Below are 21,619 nucleotides of genomic sequence, written 5' to 3' on the forward strand. Positions count from 1 at the left end.
AAAAGTTGGAGAGAAAAGGAAGAACACGTGAAAGAACAAGAGAAGAGAAGAGGAGCAAGGAGGAGGAAAACCCCAAAGCTCAAGGAGAATCAAGAAACTAATTCCAGGTAAGGGGTGATTACTCTAATTATGTAGTATTATGATTTTGATGATGATAGGGTTGAATTAAGGGATTAGAATCTCTATTTGGGATGTTAGGTTTTGTGAAATACCAACACTGACATGTATGATTTGATGAATTGACTGCAATTGATGATGTAGTATTGTTATATGGTGTTGTGGTATGTTGTTTGTGCATTAGAATCATGTATTTGGAGTATTTTGATGTTATTGGTGATCAATTTCGTAATGGTATGAGTTGGTATGCGTTTGGGATGCATAAAAGTCTTAAAAATCACTTTTTTCAGCTACTGGGTTCGTAGGAACCGGTTCCCATGTGGGAGGAACCGGGTTCCAGTGTTTTTAAACGTTAAAAATGGCATTTTTGGGTCCAGGAACCGGTTCCCATGTGGGACGAACCGGGTTCCAGTACAAAATTCCAGCAGCACGTTTTGAAAATTGTTCTAACTTTAAAAGCTTCTAATTTTTGAACCGTAAGTCCGTTTTAGACGCCGTTTTGGACGTTGTTTCTTAAATTAAATATTCTATGATATAAAGTAAAGAAAACAACCATAACTTTATTTTATTTTAAAATTCTTGATTTATTTCGTTTATGGCGTGTTTTGTACATTGTGTGCATGATTTGGTTAATGTGACAATATGGTGATGTTGTAATGATATAACTGTGATTTGACGTTATATGTGGTGTGAATTATATATGATGAATAGGTGATATGGATGTAAAGTCCGAATTTTATACCCTGTTTGTATTATTTATTAAGTGATGTTTTACATGTATGCGTGTGATATAATTGTATGAATGCTAAAACTAATGCATGCTTATTGGTGATGAATTGGTGATGATAATGAGACGATGTGATACATCGGATTGGTAATGTTGTAAGCATGTCATATGTTGCATTCATTCGCATACATTTCTGGTGATGGATCCCGGTGATGAAAGTGGATCAAAATGGTGGGCATAATTCCCATTGTGTGGAATTTGTGCTGGTTAAACTGTATCTTGGTGATGAAAAAGATCAGTTGGATGGGTGTATCCCATGTATGGTACCACATGCATAAGAGTCTGCATGGTCTTTGTATAAATTGTGACATGTCAGGATGGAATCCGGTTTCATGATTGTATTGTGTTATTGTTGCATACTATTGACTTGTACTTGTGATTGGTATGAATTGATTAATCTGAACATGCTAAGTAGGGTGGATAATTGCTTATGAAATTCTATATCTGATGATTCATAATGCTATTTAATTATGATGTATTCTTACCCTTACTTTGATGATTTCAGATTGAAGTGGCGGTTTAGGCGATCGGTGAGGATGACTCGTAGAGTTTATCCGGTTATGTGGAGTCGTGTCGGTCATGCTCTGATCTTGTAACACTGGGGGTCGATAGTCTTAGAGTTACTCGATATACTTTGTTGCTATTTTGATTATGGATTATGTATCGTTGAACTGTCTGGATATGTTCCTTACACTGCTAAAAATAAGTTTCTGCTGTGATGAACACATGTTTGAAGTTTAGTTTAATCTTAATAAAGCATGACAATCGACGTGATGTTTTTATTTATTTAATAATTGTAGCATCCTTGATGTGTTATTACTCTGAATATATTATATTTTCCGCGGGGGTTTAGAAGGGTGTTACAATAGTGGTATCAGAGCATAGTCGGTCCTTGCGACTAGAGTCTTATTGTTAATTCCTGTCGGTATGCGACATGTGTGAGAAACACTGTTGGTACTCAGTGTGTTCTGACGGTTTGCTTGCAGAAGTAGGATTGAAACTAGTGGGGGAGAAGTCATGCTTCTCGGATATGTCTCAGATGCAAGATGTTAGAGAGATGCGTGGGGCAGTAGTACAAGAGTGTGGAGTTATTGTTTTCTGAAGCGAAGGTGACATGGACTAAAGACCGTGGTTGTTGTTCAGTCGGGGTGTCTCGGAGTAGATGATGGTTATTTCTGAGAAATGGAATTTGGAAGTTGTGATGCTTCAAGTGCTACTGACGTACTGCGATGTTGTTGTATGAGTAGCCCTATGTAAAAGGTTGCTGTTGAAGCAGTGATTAAAAGAAGTATTGTCGTAGACCTTGTCGTAGGATTACTAGTAAGTAATTGAGATGATGGTGGAGGTTATCGATGTTGTTGAGAAAGTTTCGAAGTGCGAGTGATGCAAAGAGACGAATATGATCTCAAGGATAAGAAGGTTGATGATGGCGTACATGAATTTGGTTTCAGGATGTTACAGAAATCGAACTTCAGCGATGAAATGTGTTGTTTAAGTTATAAGAAGTTTGGAAGCGAAGAGATGTGATAAGATGATGTTAATAATGAGATTATGTTCTACCTTATGGAAGAGTTATAAATACCATAGAGTGGTCCTATGAGGAGATATTATGATGTCGGTTAAGGAAGCATGAACAAGTGTTGAATAGGGATGCCTATTACCACGATTGTTGAAACGAAGTCGAGTAGAATGTGTCGTTGATGAATAAGATGATAAAGATGATTTAAGTATCGATGGATTTGAGTGATGAGTAAATCAGTAGAAAAAGTGAAATGGACTTTGGAACCATTTGTGGTATATTGTGATGCGTCGTTGATGGGTAGTGTATTGATGTAAAATCAGTAAGTAGTAACTATGCGTCGGGACGATTGAAAGCGCATGAAAGGAATTATCTGACTCATGATTTAGAATTGGCAGCCATGGTTTTGTTTTGATGTTGCAGTGACATTATTTGTATGGTTCGAGGTTGCCTCTAAAAATGTCGATGCTGATGGTGAAAGAGTTGGATTTAATTGAACAATTCAGAGAATTAAGTTTGGTATGTGAAAGTGCTCCTGATAATGTTAGATTGGGTATACTGAAACTGACTAATGGTATTCCTGACGGGAATAGAGAAAGTCAGAAAGCTGATGCTGAGTTGATCGATAAGTCGACTTTGGATTACCAAGGTAAAGATGACGGACTCAGAATTGACGAGGATGGTATAATGAGGAATTATACTTTATGAAAGACGAAGTTGATTTAATTCGTGGAAAAAGGGCGGACTTCAGTTTGAGCTATTTTACAAGCAATGGTATGTTAAGGATGATGAGTGTGATTATAATTACTTGTGTGTACTCATGCTGATGGTTGGAATGTTTAAATAGATGAAGTAAATCAGGAAATTGTTTTTGAGTGCGAGTAAGTATTGACAAGTGGTGGATTAGTACCATGGATGGTAAAGAATGATTCTTGAACGAATGAGTAAAGAGGGCCAGAGTTGGGTATAACCTAGAAGTCTAATTGATAATGATGGTTGCAATGACAGAATGTAGCGTATTGAGTAATTCTGGTGTGACCTAAGAGGGGCCAGACAATTGGAATTCAATGGTATAGAAATATGAGTATTGGGTTCTTGAAGGAAGCAGTTGGTAAAGAATGTAAGTATTACTTTATCGCTCAATTGGAAGAGTGTGCCTAAGGTTAGTACATGGGTAAATGGAATCCATTACTACAGTGTTGATCAGTTGTGAACATACCATGGATTGTGTAATTGTATTATTCAGTTATTGAGTGTATTGTATGGATCACACCTCGAAGTTTCATTGCTGTTAACCGTTGGAGCTATAGCGAGTGGTATACCTTGGAAATGGTCAAATGCAACGTAAGAACTGAATTGAATGCATGAGACATGCTTATGTTGGTTATGTCAGATGAACTTGGAGGTTCGACTAAGAAAGTGTTAATTGAGAATAGGAGAGTCAGATGGAGGACTTCTATTTGGAACTATTCACTGGAAGTATGTTTTCGAGGATGAAAACTATTTTAGTGGGGGAGAGTTGTAACACCCCATATTTTCTAAGTTTAATTTAATTGTAAATTAAATTATTTATTAGAATTATTTTGGTATTTGGTTGAATTATTGTAGGATTATGGATTTAAGGGCCATTGGGCCGGATGGTGAGGTTAGTAGTATGGGGGTGCTAAGTGAGTAAGCCCATTACTAACCATTTTATGTTTTCATAAAATAAGGGAAATATGGAAAAAAGAGTCAGTACGTGAAAAATGAAAAGTTGGAGAGAAAAGGAAGAACACGTGAAAGAACAAGAGAAGAGAAGAGGAGCAAGGAGGAGGAAAACCCCAAAGTTCAAGGAGAATCAAGAAACTAATTCCAGGTAAGGGGTGATTACTCTAATTATGTAGTATTATGATTTTGATGATGATAGGGTTGAATTAAGGGATTAGAATCTCTATTTGGGATGTTAGGTTTTGTGAAATACCAACACTGACATGTATGATTTGATGAATTGACTGCAATTGATGATGTAGTATTGTTATATGGTGTTGTGATATGTTGTTTGTGCATTAGAATCATGTATTTGGAGTATTTTGATGTTATTGGTGATCAATTTCGTAATGGTATGAGTTGGTATGCGTTTGGGATGCATAAAAGTCTTAAAAATCACTTTTTTCAGCTACTGGGTTCGTAGGAACCGGTTCCCATGTGGGAGGAACCGGGTTCCAGTGTTTTTAAATGTTAAAAATGGCATTTTTGGGTCCAGGAACCGGTTCCCATGTGGGACGAACCGGGTTCCAGTACAAAATTCCAGCAGCACGTTTTGAAAATTGTTCTAACTTTAAAAGCTTCTAATTTTTGAACCGTAAGTCCGTTTTAGACGCCGTTTTGGACGTTGTTTCTTAAATTAAATATTCTATGATATAAAGTAAAGAAAACAACCATAACTTTATTTTATTTTAAAATTCTTGATTTATTTCGTTTATGGCGTGTTTTGTACATTGTGTGCATGATTTGGTTAATGTGACAATATGGTGATGTTGTAATGATATAACTGTGATTTGACGTTATATGTGGTGTGAATTATATATGATGAATAGGTGATATGGATGTAAAGTCCGAATTTTATACCCTGTTTGTATTATTTATTAAGTGATGTTTTACATGTATGCGTGTGATATAATTGTATGAATGCTAAAACTAATGCATGCTTATTGGTGATGAATTGGTGATGATAATGAGACGATGTGATACATCGGATTGGTAATGTTGTAAGCATGTCATATGTTGCATTCATTCGCATACATTTCTGGTGATGGATCCCGGTGATGAAAGTGGATCAAAATGGTGGGCATAATTCCCATTGTGTGGAATTTGTGCTGGTTAAACTGTATCTTGGTGATGAAAAAGATCAGTTGGATGGGTGTATCCCATGTATGGTACCACATGCATAAGAGTCTGCATGGTCTTTGTATAAATTGTGACATGTCAGGATGGAATCCGGTTTCATGATTGTATTGTGTTATTGTTGCATACTATTGACTTGTACTTGTGATTGGTATGAATTGATTAATCTGAACATGCTAAGTAGGGTGGATAATTGCTTATGAAATTCTATATCTGATGATTCATAATGCTATTTAATTATGATGTATTCTTACCCTTACTTTGATGATTTCAGATTGAAGTGGCGGTTTAGGCGATCGGTGAGGATGACTCGTAGAGTTTATCCGGTTATGTGGAGCCGTGTCGGTCATGCTCTGATCTTGTAACACTGGGGGTCGATAGTCTTAGAGTTACTCGATATACTTTGTTGCTATTTTGATTATGGATTATGTATCGTTGAACTGTCTGGATATGTTCCTTACACTGCTAAAAATAAGTTTCTGCTGTGATGAACACATGTTTGAAGTTTAGTTTAATCTTAATAAAGCATGACAATCGACGTGATGTTTTTATTTATTTAATAATTGTAGCATCCTTGATGTGTTATTACTCTGAATATATTATATTTTCCGCGGGGGTTTAGAAGGGTGTTACAATAGTGGTATCAGAGCATAGTCGGTCCTTGCGACTAGAGTCTTATTGTTAATTCCTGTCGGTATGCGACATGTGTGAGAAACACTGTCGGTACTCAGTGTGTTCTGACGGTTTGCTTGCAGAAGTAGGATTGAAACTAGTGGGGGAGAAGTCATGCTTCTCGGATATGTCTCAGATGCAAGATGTTAGAGAGATGCGTGGGGCAGTAGTACAAGAGTGTGGAGTTATTGTTTTCTGAAGCGAAGGTGACATGGACTGAAGACCGTGGTTGTTGTTCAGTCGGGGTGTCTCGGAGTAGATGATGGTTATTTCTGAGAAATGGAATTTGGAAGTTGTGATGCTTCAAGTGCTACTGACGTACTGCGATGTTGTTGTATGAGTAGCCCTATGTAAAAGGTTGCTGTTGAAGCAGTGATTAAAAGAAGTATTGTCGTAGACCTTGTCGTAGGATTACTAGTAAGTAATTGAGATGATGGTGGAGGTTATCGATGTTGTTGAGAAAGTTTCGAAGTGCGAGTGATGCAAAGAGACGAATATGATCTCAAGGATAAGAAGGTTGATGATGGCGTACATGAATTTGGTTTCAGGATGTTACAGAAATCGAACTTCAGCGATGAAATGTGTTGTTTAAGTTATAAGAAGTTTGGAAGCGAAGAGATGTGATAAGATGATGTTAATAATGAGATTATGTTCTACCTTATGGAAGAGTTATAAATACCATAGAGTGGTCCTATGAGGAGATATTATGATGTCGGTTAAGGAAGCATGAACAAGTGTTGAATATGGATGCCTATTACCACGATTGTTGAAACGAAGTCGAGTAGAATGTGTCGTTGATGAATAAGATGATAAAGATGATTTAAGTATCGATGGATTTGAGTGATGAGTAAATCAGTAGAAAAAGTGAAATGGACTTTGGAACCATTTGTGGTATATTGTGATGCGTCGTTGATGGGTAGTGTATTGATGTAAAATTAGTAAGTAGTAACTATGCGTCGGGACGATTGAAAGCGCATGAAAGGAATTATCTGACTCATGATTTAGAATTGGCAGCCATGGTTTTGTTTTGATGTTGCAGTGACATTATTTGTATGGTTCGAGGTTGCCTCTAAAAATGTCGATGCTGATGGTGAAAGAGTTGGATTTAATTGAACAATTCAGAGAATTAAGTTTGGTATGTGAAAGTGCTCCTGATAATGTTAGATTGGGTATACTGAAACTGACTAATGGTATTCCTGACGGGAATAGAGAAAGTCAGAAAGCTGATGCTGAGTTGATCGATAAGTCGACTTTGGATTACCAAGGTAAAGATGACGGACTCAGAATTGACGAGGATGGTATAATGAGGAATTATACTTTATGAAAGACGAAGTTGATTTAATTCGTGGAAAAAGGGCGGACTTCAGTTTGAGCTATTTTACAAGCAATGGTATGTTAAGGATGATGAGTGTGATTATAATTACTTGTGTGTACTCATGCTGATGGTTGGAATGTTTAAATAGATGAAGTAAATCAGGAAATTGTTTTTGAGTGCGAGTAAGTATTGACAAGTGGTGGATTAGTACCATGGATGGTAAAGAATGATTCTTGAACGAATGAGTAAAGAGGGCCAGAGTTGGGTATAACCTAGAAGTCTAATTGATAATGATGGTTGCAATGACAGAATGTAGCGTATTGAGTAATTCTGGTGTGACCTAAGAGGGGCCAGACAATTGGAATTCAATGGTATAGAAATATGAGTATTGGGTTCTTGAAGGAAGCAGTTGGTAAAGAATGTAAGTATTACTTTATCGCTCAATTGGAAGAGTGTGCCTAAGGTTAGTACATGGGTAAATGGAATCCATTACTACAGTGTTGATCAGTTGTGAACATACCATGGATTGTGTAATTGTATTATTCAGTTATTGAGTGTATTGTATGGATCACACCTCGAAGTTTCATTGCTGTTAACCGTTGGAGCTATAGCGAGTGGTATACCTTGGAAATGGTCAAATGCAACGTAAGAACTGAATTGAATGCATGAGACATGCTTATGTTGGTTATGTCAGATGAACTTGGAGGTTCGACTAAGAAAGTGTTAATTGAGAATAGGAGAGTCAGATGGAGGACTTCTATTTGGAACTATTCACTGGAAGTATGTTTTCGAGGATGAAAACTATTTTAGTGGGGGAGAGTTGTAACACCCCATATTTTCTAAGTTTAATTTAATTGTAAATTAAATTATTTATTAGAATTATTTTGGTATTTGGTTGAATTATTGTAGGATTATGGATTTAAGGGCCATTGGGCCGGATGGTGAGGTTAGTAGTATGGGGGTGCTAAGTGAGTAAGCCCATTACTAACCATTTTATGTTTTCATAAAATAAGGGAAATATGGAAAAAAGAGTCAGTACGTGAAAAATGAAAAGTTGGAGAGAAAAGGAAGAACACGTGAAAGAACAAGAGAAGAGAAGAGGAGCAAGGAGGAGGAAAACCCCAAAGCTCAAGGAGAATCAAGAAACTAATTCCAGGTAAGGGGTGATTACTCTAATTATGTAGTATTATGATTTTGATGATGATAGGGTTGAATTAAGGGATTAGAATCTCTATTTGGGATGTTAGGTTTTGTGAAATACCAACACTGACATGTATGATTTGATGAATTGACTGCAATTGATGATGTAGTATTGTTATATGGTGTTGTGGTATGTTGTTTGTGCATTAGAATCATGTATTTGGAGTATTTTGATGTTATTGGTGATCAATTTCGTAATGGTATGAGTTGGTATGCGTTTGGGATGCATAAAAGTCTTAAAAATCACTTTTTTCAGCTACTGGGTTCGTAGGCACCGGTTCCCATGTGGGAGGAACCGGGTTCCAGTGTTTTTAAACGTTAAAAATGGCATTTTTGGGTCCAGGAACCGGTTCCCATGTGGGACGAACCGGGTTCCAGTACAAAATTCCAGCAGCACGTTTTGAAAATTGTTCTAACTTTAAAAGCTTCTAATTTTTGAACCGTAAGTCCGTTTTAGACGCCGTTTTGGACGTTGTTTCTTAAATTAAATATTCTATGATATAAAGTAAAGAAAACAACCATAACTTTATTTTATTTTAAAATTCTTGATTTATTTCGTTTATGGCGTGTTTTGTACATTGTGTGCATGATTTGGTTAATGTGACAATATGGTGATGTTGTAATGATATAACTGTGATTTGACGTTATATGTGGTGTGAATTATATATGATGAATAGGTGATATGGATGTAAAGTCCGAATTTTATACCCTGTTTGTATTATTTATTAAGTGATGTTTTACATGTATGCGTGTGATATAATTGTATGAATGCTAAAACTAATGCATGCTTATTGGTGATGAATTGGTGATGATAATGAGACGATGTGATACATCGGATTGGTAATGTTGTAAGCATGTCATATGTTGCATTCATTCGCATACATTTCTGGTGATGGATCCCGGTGATGAAAGTGGATCAAAATGGTGGGCATAATTCCCATTGTGTGGAATTTGTGCTGGTTAAACTGTATCTTGGTGATGAAAAAGATCAGTTGGATGGGTGTATCCCATGTATGGTACCACATGCATAAGAGTCTGCATGGTCTTTGTATAAATTGTGACATGTCAGGATGGAATCCGGTTTCATGATTGTATTGTGTTATTGTTGCATACTATTGACTTGTACTTGTGATTGGTATGAATTGATTAATCTGAACATGCTAAGTAGGGTGGATAATTGCTTATGAAATTCTATATCTGATGATTCATAATGCTATTTAATTATGATGTATTCTTACCCTTACTTTGATGATTTCAGATTGAAGTGGCGGTTTAGGCGATCGGTGAGGATGACTCGTAGAGTTTATCCGGTTATGTGGAGTCGTGTCGGTCATGCTCTGATCTTGTAACACTGGGGGTCGATAGTCTTAGAGTTACTCGATATACTTTGTTGCTATTTTGATTATGGATTATGTATCGTTGAACTGTCTGGATATGTTCCTTACACTGCTAAAAATAAGTTTCTGCTGTGATGAACACATGTTTGAAGTTTAGTTTAATCTTAATAAAGCATGACAATCGACGTGATGTTTTTATTTATTTAATAATTGTAGCATCCTTGATGTGTTATTACTCTGAATATATTATATTTTCCGCGGGGGTTTAGAAGGGTGTTACATGATCACTCTAATTACAACTGCTTAGACACAAGCTAAGACTTCCTAGAGTATCCTGATCAACACTTGATCACTCTAGTTACTTACAAATTAATGTAATCAATTCTAAGAGTATTACAAATGCTTCTGAAAAGCTATAATCACAACAGTGATATTTCTCTTAACGTTTAAGCTTAATCTCACTAATATATTACAACAGCAATGTAGTGAGCTTTGATGAAGATGAAGTTTCTGAGCTTTTGATTTGAGCAGCGTTTCAGCAAGTTAATATTCACAGAATTTGGTTCAGAGTTGTTAACCTTGCTTCTCATCAGAACTTCATATTTATAGGCGTTTGAGAAGATGACCGTTGAGCGCATTTAATGCTTTGCGTATTCCGTACACCTTTGCATTTAATGTTTCACGCTTTTGTCAACTACCTCGAGACTTGTTCACGCTGTGTCTACTGACGTTGCCTTTAATAGCTTCCAACGTTCCTTTTGTCAGTCAGCGTAGCCTGCCACCTGTACTTTCTTCTGATCTGATGCTTGTGAATAAAATATTTGAATATCATCAGAGTCAAACAGCTTGGTGCAAAGCATCTTCTTGTCTTCTGACCTTGAAGTGCTTCTGAGCGTGATACCATGAGAACTTCAGTGCTTCTGCTTCTGATCTCAAGTTCTTCTGATGCTTCCATAGACCCATGTTCTGATTCTGCCTTGACCATCTTCTGATGTCTTGCCAGACCATGTTCTGATGTTGCATGCTGAACCTTCTGAGACAAAGCTTCTGAGCGCTGATTTGTGCATACTCTTTATATATTTCCTGAAAGGGAAATTGCAATGTATTAGAGTACCACATTATCTCACACAAAATTCATATCCTTGTTATCATCAAAACTAAGAATATTGATCAGAACAAATCATGTTCTAACAAGTTATGTTTGATGAGATATCACTATACTCTAGATGGTTGGCCTCCAACTCGACCATTATTGTACGTTATCTTCCGGAGCGTGTCATGCGTTAGTTTGGCTACACACAGACGATACCTTGCGACCCTACTGTGTTTTCTCCTATCGCCATGACCCGTTGGCAGTTAGATGAGGTCTTTCCAGAGTGAGAGCATCACATGGTTCCTGAAGAGGCTCGGGCAGTGATAGCAAAGCACGACTAGAGCTGTGTCGAGGGGTAGATCACTTGGTACTACAGAGTGTCACACCCGTACATGCTTCCCACCACACCTAGAGATCCGTCCAAACCAGCCCACGAGGAGAATCTGCGGACTGATCAGTGCATTTTAATGCACATTCTCCTATGTTTGTTCTTAAGCATTTCTTTGATTTTCTTTGTTTACTTTTATGTTTTATAATGTTTTTCTAATTTAGTTTATTTTTGGTTTAATTTGATTTTCGCACTTTATTTTCAGCATTAGTAGTCTGCACTAAAATGATCATAAGTGGAGCTCTGGGAATCCGATTGAGGCGTTCTAATAGTCGCCGAAAAGCTAAGAGAAAGAGCTACAACTTTAGTGTTGGAGTCAAAATCAAATTCGGAGCGCATATTTTCCAGAATTTCGTTTGAAGCTGCAGCATTAGTTTTATTTAGTTTTCGATCGTTAGTTTTGGGCCTGGGTTATGTTTGTTTGACCCAGTTGGGTTATGACCCGAATTATTATTTCTCCCATTTACCTAGGTCTGGCCACTAATGTTCATTGTTACATTTTTATTATTCAAGAAATTATGAGTCAAGCTTGTACGAATTCCATGGAGAACTAATTCCTTTGAGACAAATTGCTGTATTCAGGTTCCGACCTTGAGGTTATTATAATTATAATTAAGTTCTATTCCTTTCAATATTAATCTATGTCTCTTGTTTGCTTAATTCGATTTGCATAGACTATATTGATTTAACTCGATTGGTTGTATGATCCTAACTACAGTCACATTATCGTTTGCTTAATTCGTTATCGTGTCCGTTTAATTCATGTTTGCTTAATTCATGAAACTTAATCCCGTTTGCTTAATTCGGATAATAGGAACATACAACTTATACTATCAATTGCGCTTGTCAATGGATATTATGATCGAATAGGAATAGATAATCCGCTTAGGAGGTTGGAATTACAATAATCAATGATAGATAGGAACCGAATCAGCAAATTGTCGTTTTAGCTTATTTTATAATCACTTATTTTAATCTCTTATTTGCTCTATTGTTCATAAATCGATCTAAAACCATAAACCCCAATTTTATTTATATTATTTAATAACAAAACAAGAATCCTTGTGATACGACTCGAGTCATTGTCGCTATATTACGTTTTCAAAATACTCGTTTTTGATCCGCGCGCGACAGCGGATCAAATTGGCGCCGTTGCTGGGGATTCTTGTCGTTATTAACTGATTTTAGAGTGTTAGGTTTAGTGTTTGTGCGTTTAGGCCATAGGTTCCTCGCGGTTTCGGCCATAACGCCTTTTTGAGTCGGAAAAAACGTTTTTTTTGGAAATTAAGTCTGATCGATAATCTATTTTTGCCTATTGGGAGCAGAAAAATTGTGCGATCAATACCCCTTTACTCTTTTAGAGTAAGGGAATTCGACTCCAAATCGCCAAATTCATCGTTTTTCTATTTTTAATGAATTTTTTACTGTTTTCATAGAGTCGAAAAAATCCCAAAAAATTCCCAAAATTCTTATTTGGCTTAATTAGATTAAATTTAGTGTTTTTATATTTTTATAAATTTATTTTAATCGTTTTTCTTCTTTCTATTTGTTTCTGCCTGTTTGGAACATAGTTGGTATTTCTGTGTTTGTTGATAACATGGCTGAACAAAGAACCTTAAGGCAGTTGGCTGCCCCTGATGCGAACTTATGCATTGAGTATCCTGATGTTGATGTACCTTTTGAATTGAAATCTGGTTTAATACATTTGTTGCCTAGGTTTAATGGTTTTGCAGGTGAGGATCCGCATAAGCATCTGAATGAATTTGAGGTTATGTGTTGTGCACCTTCTGAACCTTCACTAGAGGATATTGTCAAAGAAATGGCTGCAAATAATCTTCAATATCAACAACAAATAGATTCTACTCTTCAGACTTTGCAAACACAAATTGGACAACTTGCCACTTTATTGAATGCCATGCAGCAAGCTCAAGGATCAAACCAACAATACTTGGAAGAGCATTCTGTTTTTCAAATAGAGTTGCTTTCTGAAACTGTTGATGATACTTGTACTGATTTGCTTGCATCTGATTTTCCATCACTATCTGATTTTGATGATGTTTACTCATGTTCTGATTGTACTGACACTAATATTTGTGTTGTATGTGCTGAGATTGATGCTGCCTTGCAGGGTAACATATCTACTACAGGTGAAGTTGTTATCGATGAAGTTGTTCATGCAGCTGATACTCTTGACATCCCGGCTGCCCCAAGCACTCCCTCTATTGAGCAGCCACATTCCCCTGAGCTGAAACCAATTCTTGAAAATCTTAAATATGCTTATTTAGAGATGAATGAAATGCTGCCAGTTATAATTTCTTCTAACCTTGATTTTGATCAAGAAAATAAGACTTTGCAGGTTTTGAAGAAGCATAAGAAGGTGATTGGGTGGACTTTGATCGAAATTCTCCATATTAGCCCATCTATGATTTTGCATAGGGTCTTAATTGAAGGGGAAGATGAAACAAAAGTAGTGAGACAGCCCTTCAATCTTTTGATCTCTGATGTTGTGGAAAAGAAGATCACGTGCCCATTCAACACTTTTACTTATCGAAGATTCTTCTTTGATCCTGGAATAAAAGGCGAAGACACTAATAAAAATTTCAAGTTCAATGGGCATTACCCAAAGCTACTCCATGAGATCCCCACTTTGTAAGAAGAAAGTGTAGAATATATCTCTTTGGGAAAGGCTGCTTATGTGATCACATATCCTCCTTGACTACTCGGGTGTGTTCTTTCCTTTCTCTCACTCTTATTTTATATTTATGTTATTTCATTGAGGACAATGTATGTCTTAAGTGTGGGGGAGGGAATCATTTATTTGTTTTGTTTTCTTTCAATTTTTTTTGTTTTGTTTTCAGTTCTTAAAAAAAGTATAATTTTGAAAGTTTTAGGCTATAGATTAATTTGTGGTTAGTTGTGGAGACTTGGGAAAAGTTCACAAGATCGGTATCGTCTTAACACCGTAAGTCTCCTGCATATGGAAGTTAATTTGAATACTTATTATGACATAGCTGTAATACGGTGAACTGACTTTTTATCGAAATGTTGCGGTAAGCAAGAGTCGCCACCGACTTTTATTTTATCCAAATATCAGAAAGGCTAAAAGAACAGGAAAAACCTTTTAAATAAAAACTGAGTTCGGGGGGTAATTTATGCAAAGGGAAGGTGTAAGGCACCCTTTGCATCCATGGTTTTCCATGGGCTCTTAATTGCTTTGCTCGTTATTTGAAAAGAAATGTAGAAGAAGTGAATACGGACTTTAGCTCGTAAATGAGCGTAGCCATTTTGAAGGTTTATGAGAAAGAATATGAAAAAGTTTTAGCCAGAGCAAGGCAATTAGGAGCAATTACCTTAATAATGTAGAAAATCAGTTCTTTTAGCCTTTCAGGGTGAAAGGGTCTATCCATGCCATAAGAGGGCAGGAAGCCTTCCATTTGGAGGTTGAAGGGTCGTCGCAATGTCGTTCGCCATAAGACTGTCCCATGCCATAGAGAGGCAGGTAGTCTAAGGGAAGGACCAGAATAGCCTTTCGTAGGCAGCCAGAGGATACCTCAGCCTTTCGTAGGCAACTTCTGAGGGTCGAGATCATGTTTAGTGTATCGAAGGCATCATCATTAGGGACCCATGATCTTAATCGAGGCAACATGGCTGAGGTATCCTCGTATTCGAGGGACATAGCTATTCTGCAAAAAACACAAGGCAACAGGCAACAGGCAACAAGAGGGGTTACCAAAAAGTGTGCGTGGGTGCAACAATCACGTGATTAATTCGAATATTTATCTTGTAAAAATTAAGTGATTCTGATTTCAATTTCAAAGTTGTCACTCCCTAGGATTACTAACCACACAAACATATAAACAGTATAATTAAAGCAATATGGGGAAGGGGAAAAAGAAACCAGCGGGGGGAGAGGGAAGATGAAACCAGCGGGTTTGACATAAGTAATAATTAAAACAGAAAGAATAAAAAGGATTGAGTTTAGGGTTATCGACTATTCGTGCTTTGGCGGTTGGCAAACCCTGAAAAGGTGGGAAAAATAGAAACCAAAGGCAGTGAGTGCATTATCAATTCGACAATTAGGGTTAACCCTAATTAAATAAATAAATAAAGCAAAGAGAAAATAAATAAAATAAATATGAGAAGGACTTAGCTTTTTAATTTGATCTGACATGGTTTGTAGTTGGCGGTAGCCTTCGAGGTTAACCCTGAAAAGAATACACAAATACAATATTTAGTGTAAGGCAAATTCTCGTAAATCCTGATTCAAGCGTAAAAAGTAACAAAATCGATTTAATTAATTATTGGTTTCGCAACCTAATTAATTAAATCGAAGGAAAGAAAATAAACATAGTCGGGAAAAAGCATTTTTACGATTTTTGTTACTTAAAATAAGATACGTATGAATTATTGAAAAAATTTAAGTAAATTAGCTAACAAAATAAATAAATAACAAATATATTAAGAAAAATAAAATAAATAATAAATATATTAATTATTAGGAGTAAAATAAATATATTAAAAGAAATAAATACTATTACTATATATATAAAAGAAAAAGTTTTTTTTAGAAAATAAATAGTTTTTGGAGTAAAAGAAGAAAAAAAACAAATAATAAAAAAAACATATATATAAATATAAACAATTAAAAAGAATTATGTAATTATATATAAAAAAACATTGAAAATCTGGGTGATCTGGTGTGGCATGCGTGTGCAGTCCACCATGCGCCTGCAGGCTGGGATCCATTGGATCGATTGAAGAAGCAGATGAATGGCAAGGATGATGAGAGAGCACCCTAACGCGTGTTTCATAACGCACTGGATCCTTTGATTTGAAAAATAAAAGCGCGCGTGTTTCATTCGGACTGGGCCAATCAGATGATGCCACCACATCATCTTCTTCATAGGTTTTCAGAGATCCACTTTTTACAGCCCGTTTTACCAGAGCGCTGTAAAAGATCCAAGATACTACACCTGCAAAAAATAGCGAACAACACCTAGAGTATACAGAAACTTTTCGCGATGGCATCGTTACATTCGTACAAGCCTCACGAATTTGATTATGGTGTCAATTTGGTTAACAAACGCTTATATCAGAAAGCCCTAAAAAAGCTTTGAAAACCCTATTATGGCATCTTGCTATTAAGGACACAAGAACTCGATTAAACTTCCAGAATCGATAAACACATGATAATAAACACAAATGTATGAATGAAATTCATTGAGGATGCATGAGAAAGCTTAATCGAATCAATTTAAAAGTGTGCAAACCATGGTGAATTGAGGGCGATTCCGTAGGTTTGAAGGCTATGTGATGATCCAGAAAGTTTCCACGATCTTCACTGAATGTGTTGGGATCTTTGAATCTCTTTGAATTGCTCTCTAATGCAGATTTCAACTTTGAAGTTTTCTTGGAATTTTGGACTCGGTTCTAGGGTTCTTCTCCTGCAAAATTCGTGTACCCTTGTTTGCCAATCCTTGTGTTTATATATTGGACAAGTTAGGTCAACAAAACAACAACAAATCTTTGATGAATCAAGTATTAGTGATTTGAGAAAATATGATTGAAAATTAATTATAAAACTTTCTAATTTGGCCAATATTGATTCAATTTGTTCAAAGATTATTTGGTCCATTTAAGAGAATATATTTGATTGATTCCTTGACTTAAAATCAAAGCAAATATATATTTCATATTTATTTTACCTATTTTATATAATTTATTTATGGTTTAAAGTGATAAAAACCAAAAAATAATTAAATAAAATAATAAAAATAGCATGACTCTTGCTTTTGGGCGTGCATGGGCTTATGATAGAGATTGGATGGAAAGAATATAGGCCCATTTGGAAATATTTGGAGTTTTTGAACCTTTTCTCTTCACATATGCCCTTGAAAATAGTCCAACTTTGACAAGGTCTATCTCCCTCAATTTTTGAGGTATGGAGGAGTTTTAGGACTTTTTAGAAACCTTAAAGAGTCCTCTAACCAATGTCTTTGGTCTCATGTCAAAATAATTTTCCATGCTCCTTGTGTGTCCTTTTGAAAAAAGTGACTTTTTGTTGACTTTTGGAAAGGACCTGTAATGTTTTGGTCCATACCTCTCAAATGAAGCATTTTTAGACTTGGCATGTGAGAGACAAAGTTGTAGAGAATCAAATTTCCTTCAAAATAAGCTTTGGATGGAAAATTTCTGATGTTCCATGTGAGAGTTATGGCTGGTCAAAGTTCAGTTCACTTTCTCCTATACAAACCCTAATTTAGAAACTTTTTGAACTGTTGATTTTTGATCTTTCCTTGATGAACCATGATCAATTATTGATCAAATGGTGAATGATACTTCAATGGAAGGATGTTGACAAAAAATCAGGAGTTTTGACTGTATTTTGACCACAGTTGACTTTTAGGTCAAACTAGTCGACTATTGACTTTCTGAGCAACTAAGTGATCCATCCTTTGAGCTGAGACTTAAGACATGTCATAGAGGTAATGTGAGACATCATAGACCATATGGAATGCCTTGGATCTATTGATTCATTGATTTTCCTTCAGAACTACAAAAACCCTAATTCTCTGATCTTTGCTTAGGAGAGTATATCTTGGAGCTTTGTATCTTGTTTTGACTTTTGAATAGGAGAAATAGTATGGGCAAATTTTGGGGTATGGCAATAGCCTTGAATTATCATTCTCTAATAGCTCTTGAGTAGTTTATCTTTGTAGTCGACACCATCTCACACATGCTCTACGTAAGGAGGCCGATGAAAATAAGTAAGTGATCCAAGTTTTAAAAAAATAAAAAGGAACACACCTTCTAAGTTTGGTGACTCTCACCCGGTCACTTAACCCAACGGTTGTAAAACCTACAAAAAAAGAGATTTCAAGTCCCGTTGTTAGTTGGTTCAGAGGTTTCTGGTACTGAACTTGGTAGGGAGGATTACGGTCCGATCCCCCGCAACTACAATTGGGGAATAAAAGGGGTATACTACTTAGGTACCAAAACTCCATGCAAAAAGGATCAGAGTTACTAACCGGTAACCTTACTATGAGTGTGTGGAGATAACAGGCTTAATGTGATTGCGCCAGAATGAAAAAGAGTAAAAAGGAGGATGATTAAGTTAGGTTTTGGCATAATAACATTATTCGAAGTGGTTTGCGTGTTCAGGAGGCTTATGATCGAACAATTGCGGATTTGTGTTCCTATGATATCCTTAGTGTGCAAGATTAGTACCTATTGATGCAATCTTAACCGCAGAAGAGTTTGTAGTCCAGAATGAGTAAATATTGCTGGGTGTTTCTTTTGAGTTTTAATTTTATTTGGTCGGAGTGCAAAAGTTCAAGTGTGGGGGAATTTGATCAGTGTATTTTAATGCACATTCTCCTACGTTTGTTCTTAAGCATTTCTTTGATTTTCTTTGTTTACTTTTATGTTTTATAATGTTTTTCTAATTTAGTTTATTTTTGGTTTAATTTGATTTTCGCACTTTATTTTCAGCATTAGTAGTCTGCACTAAAATGATCATAAGTGGAGCTCCGGGAATCCGATTGAGGCATTCTAGTAGTCGCCGGAAAGCTAAGAGAAAGAGCTACAACTTTCGTTTTGGAGTCAAAGTCAAATTTGGAGCGCATATTTTCCAGAATTTCGTTTGAAGCTGCAGCATTAGTTTTATTTAGTTTTTGATCGTTAGTTTTGGGCTTGGGTTATGTTTGTTTGACGCAGTTGGGTTATGACCCGAATTATTGTTTCTCCCATTTACCTAGGTCTGGCCACTAATGTTCATTGTTACATTTTTATTATTCAAGAAATTATGAGTCAAGCTTGTACGAATTCCATGGATAACTATTTCCTTTGAGACAAATTGCTGTATTCAGGTTCCGACCTTGAGGTTATTATAATTATAATTCAGTTCTATTCCTTTCAATATTAATCTATGTCTCTTGTTTGCTTAATTCGATTTGCATAGACTATATTGATTTAATTCGATTGGTTGTATGATCCTAACTATAGTCACGTTATCGTTTGCTTAATTCGTTATCGTGTCTGTTTAATTCATGTTTGCTTAATTCATGAAACTTAATCCCGTTTGCTTAATTCGGATAATAGGAACATACAACTTATACTATCAATTTCGCTTGTCAATGGATATTATGATCGAATAGGAATAGATAATCCGCTTAGGAGGTTGGAATTACAATAATCAATGATAGATAGGAACCGAATCAGCAAATTGTCGTTTTAGCTTATTTTATAATCACTTATTTTACTCTGTTTTATAAATTGATTCTAAAACAAACCCCCATTATTGTTTTTAGTGTTAGTTAATAAAATCAAGAATCCTTGTGAGAACGATATTCGAGTTGTCGTTACCGTTACTACAGTTTTTACAAAAACTCGTTTTTGATCCGCGCGCGACAGCGGTTCACGGACTCATTAGGCTGAGTTGGACCACACTCAGGATCTTCTTCCCCAGCATCGTCAGATAGTTAACACGGGCCTGGGAGCCATTGCATATAGTTTATTCTTGAGGGATATGAGCAGAGGCGTGTGCTGGATGTTATAATTAGGCTGGCAGAGGAGGCATTTATGTACCGTTTACATCATGCCAGGAATGGTGGAGCACTTGACGCTGAAGGCAGAGCTAGTAGAGGGCGTGGTGAACGTAGAGGCGGAGGCGGGGCCAGAGGCGAAGGAGAGGCGCATGATGATGTCTAGAAGACACATTAGTGATGCTTGTTGTGTTTTTGATGTTTGTATTTTTATTTTGTTTATGTATGTTATTTTGATGATGTATTCGACATTATGACCGACATTATTTATACGATGTATTTTTTTGGTCTACCTACTATTATCTTTAAAATGTAGGGTTAAATATGTATGAGGTCCCTGTAAATATGCCAACTTTCATTCTTAGCCAATGTGTCAACATCTATACCACAATACTTTAAAAGAGAAGACTGTGAATCATTGATGTTAGTATTTGTTTCAACTTCAGCATTGTGAGCAATTGGAATAGGTGCATCTGTGTTAGGAACAACATTTTCAGTTGGAATAGGTGCATCTGTTTCAGGAACAACATTTTCAGATGGTTGACTTTTAGTTGCCCTCGACTTTTTTGTCTTGGTTTCCACTTTATCCTCAACTCCACTATCCAATTCATCTGTCATGTATTACTCCTCGATTACATGTGCCTTGCCCATCTCTTACGTAATAAGCATGTTATTGTCTGGTTCATTAGGGTTATAATTGTTTTTAACAGGTGGACTCCTAATTTCACTGGTAACACCTACACCAACTACTTCCTCAAAGTTATCTTCAAACCCATTCATCCTTTCTTCCTCACTGTCATCAAAGTGTACATCCCTGATAGACTTATCACTTGACTCTCCACTGCATTCACCTAATGGTTCTTTCTCTAATGCACAAGACTTATCCTTCCATTTTTGTCTAACAATGTCCATAAAAGTGAGGTCTCCTTCATCTGGTTTTGGCTCACAATATATCTCAACTTCACTTTTATTTGCAATAGCATAAGCAGCCAACTCGGATGAATCTCCATCATCTTTGAATGGTTTTAAATCAGCTTCAAACGATCATTCTTCATGTTTCCACCACATCTTAACCGTCTTAAAATCAAACTCAGGGTTAATACTTTTCACTAAATCACATGCTTCAAAGACAGACCAATAGTCAAGGTCTTGACCACTAAAAGCATACACTTCCCAACCATCGTATTTCAATTCAGGGTCTTTTACAAACTTGCCCCTTGTGTAGAAAACTAATTTAAACTTAGACATTTCCTGTACATTTAACAGACCCAAACTTAATACAATTTCTAATTAGGGAAACACAATACGACAATAAAATCCAAATGCTGTACTCAATAGATACGGTATAATAGTCAAAATCTTTGTCCTATAGTAGTTAATGTTTGTTTAACTACCACTGACATTAGAATATAGCCAGAAAATGAAAAATGAGGAACACGAGGATGGTAGGTCATACCTTGTCCACGCACAGTTGAAGGTAAAAAACAGGGACCACTAAGCTTCATTTTGGGACCACGTGATGCTTCGTTTTGGGACCACAAATTGAAAGCTTTGCTATTGGGATGTTGGGAGCACGATGTTGGAGAAGAGATTCTAGGGTTTGTTTTGAAAAGGGGAGAGAGGGAGTGATAATGAAAGCTGATATTGGTTGGTGAATATGATAAGTCTGAAAGGTTACCCTTATCATATCCACGTTGGCGAATCAGATAAAAAAAATATCAACGTATCCGGTACACGTCACCCTCCGTTAGTAGAATCTAACGGG

Source organism: Vicia villosa, linkage group LG3 (genome assembly GCF_029867415.1).
Source record: "Vicia villosa cultivar HV-30 ecotype Madison, WI linkage group LG3, Vvil1.0, whole genome shotgun sequence".
NCBI classification, from domain to species: Eukaryota; Viridiplantae; Streptophyta; class Magnoliopsida; order Fabales; family Fabaceae; genus Vicia; species Vicia villosa.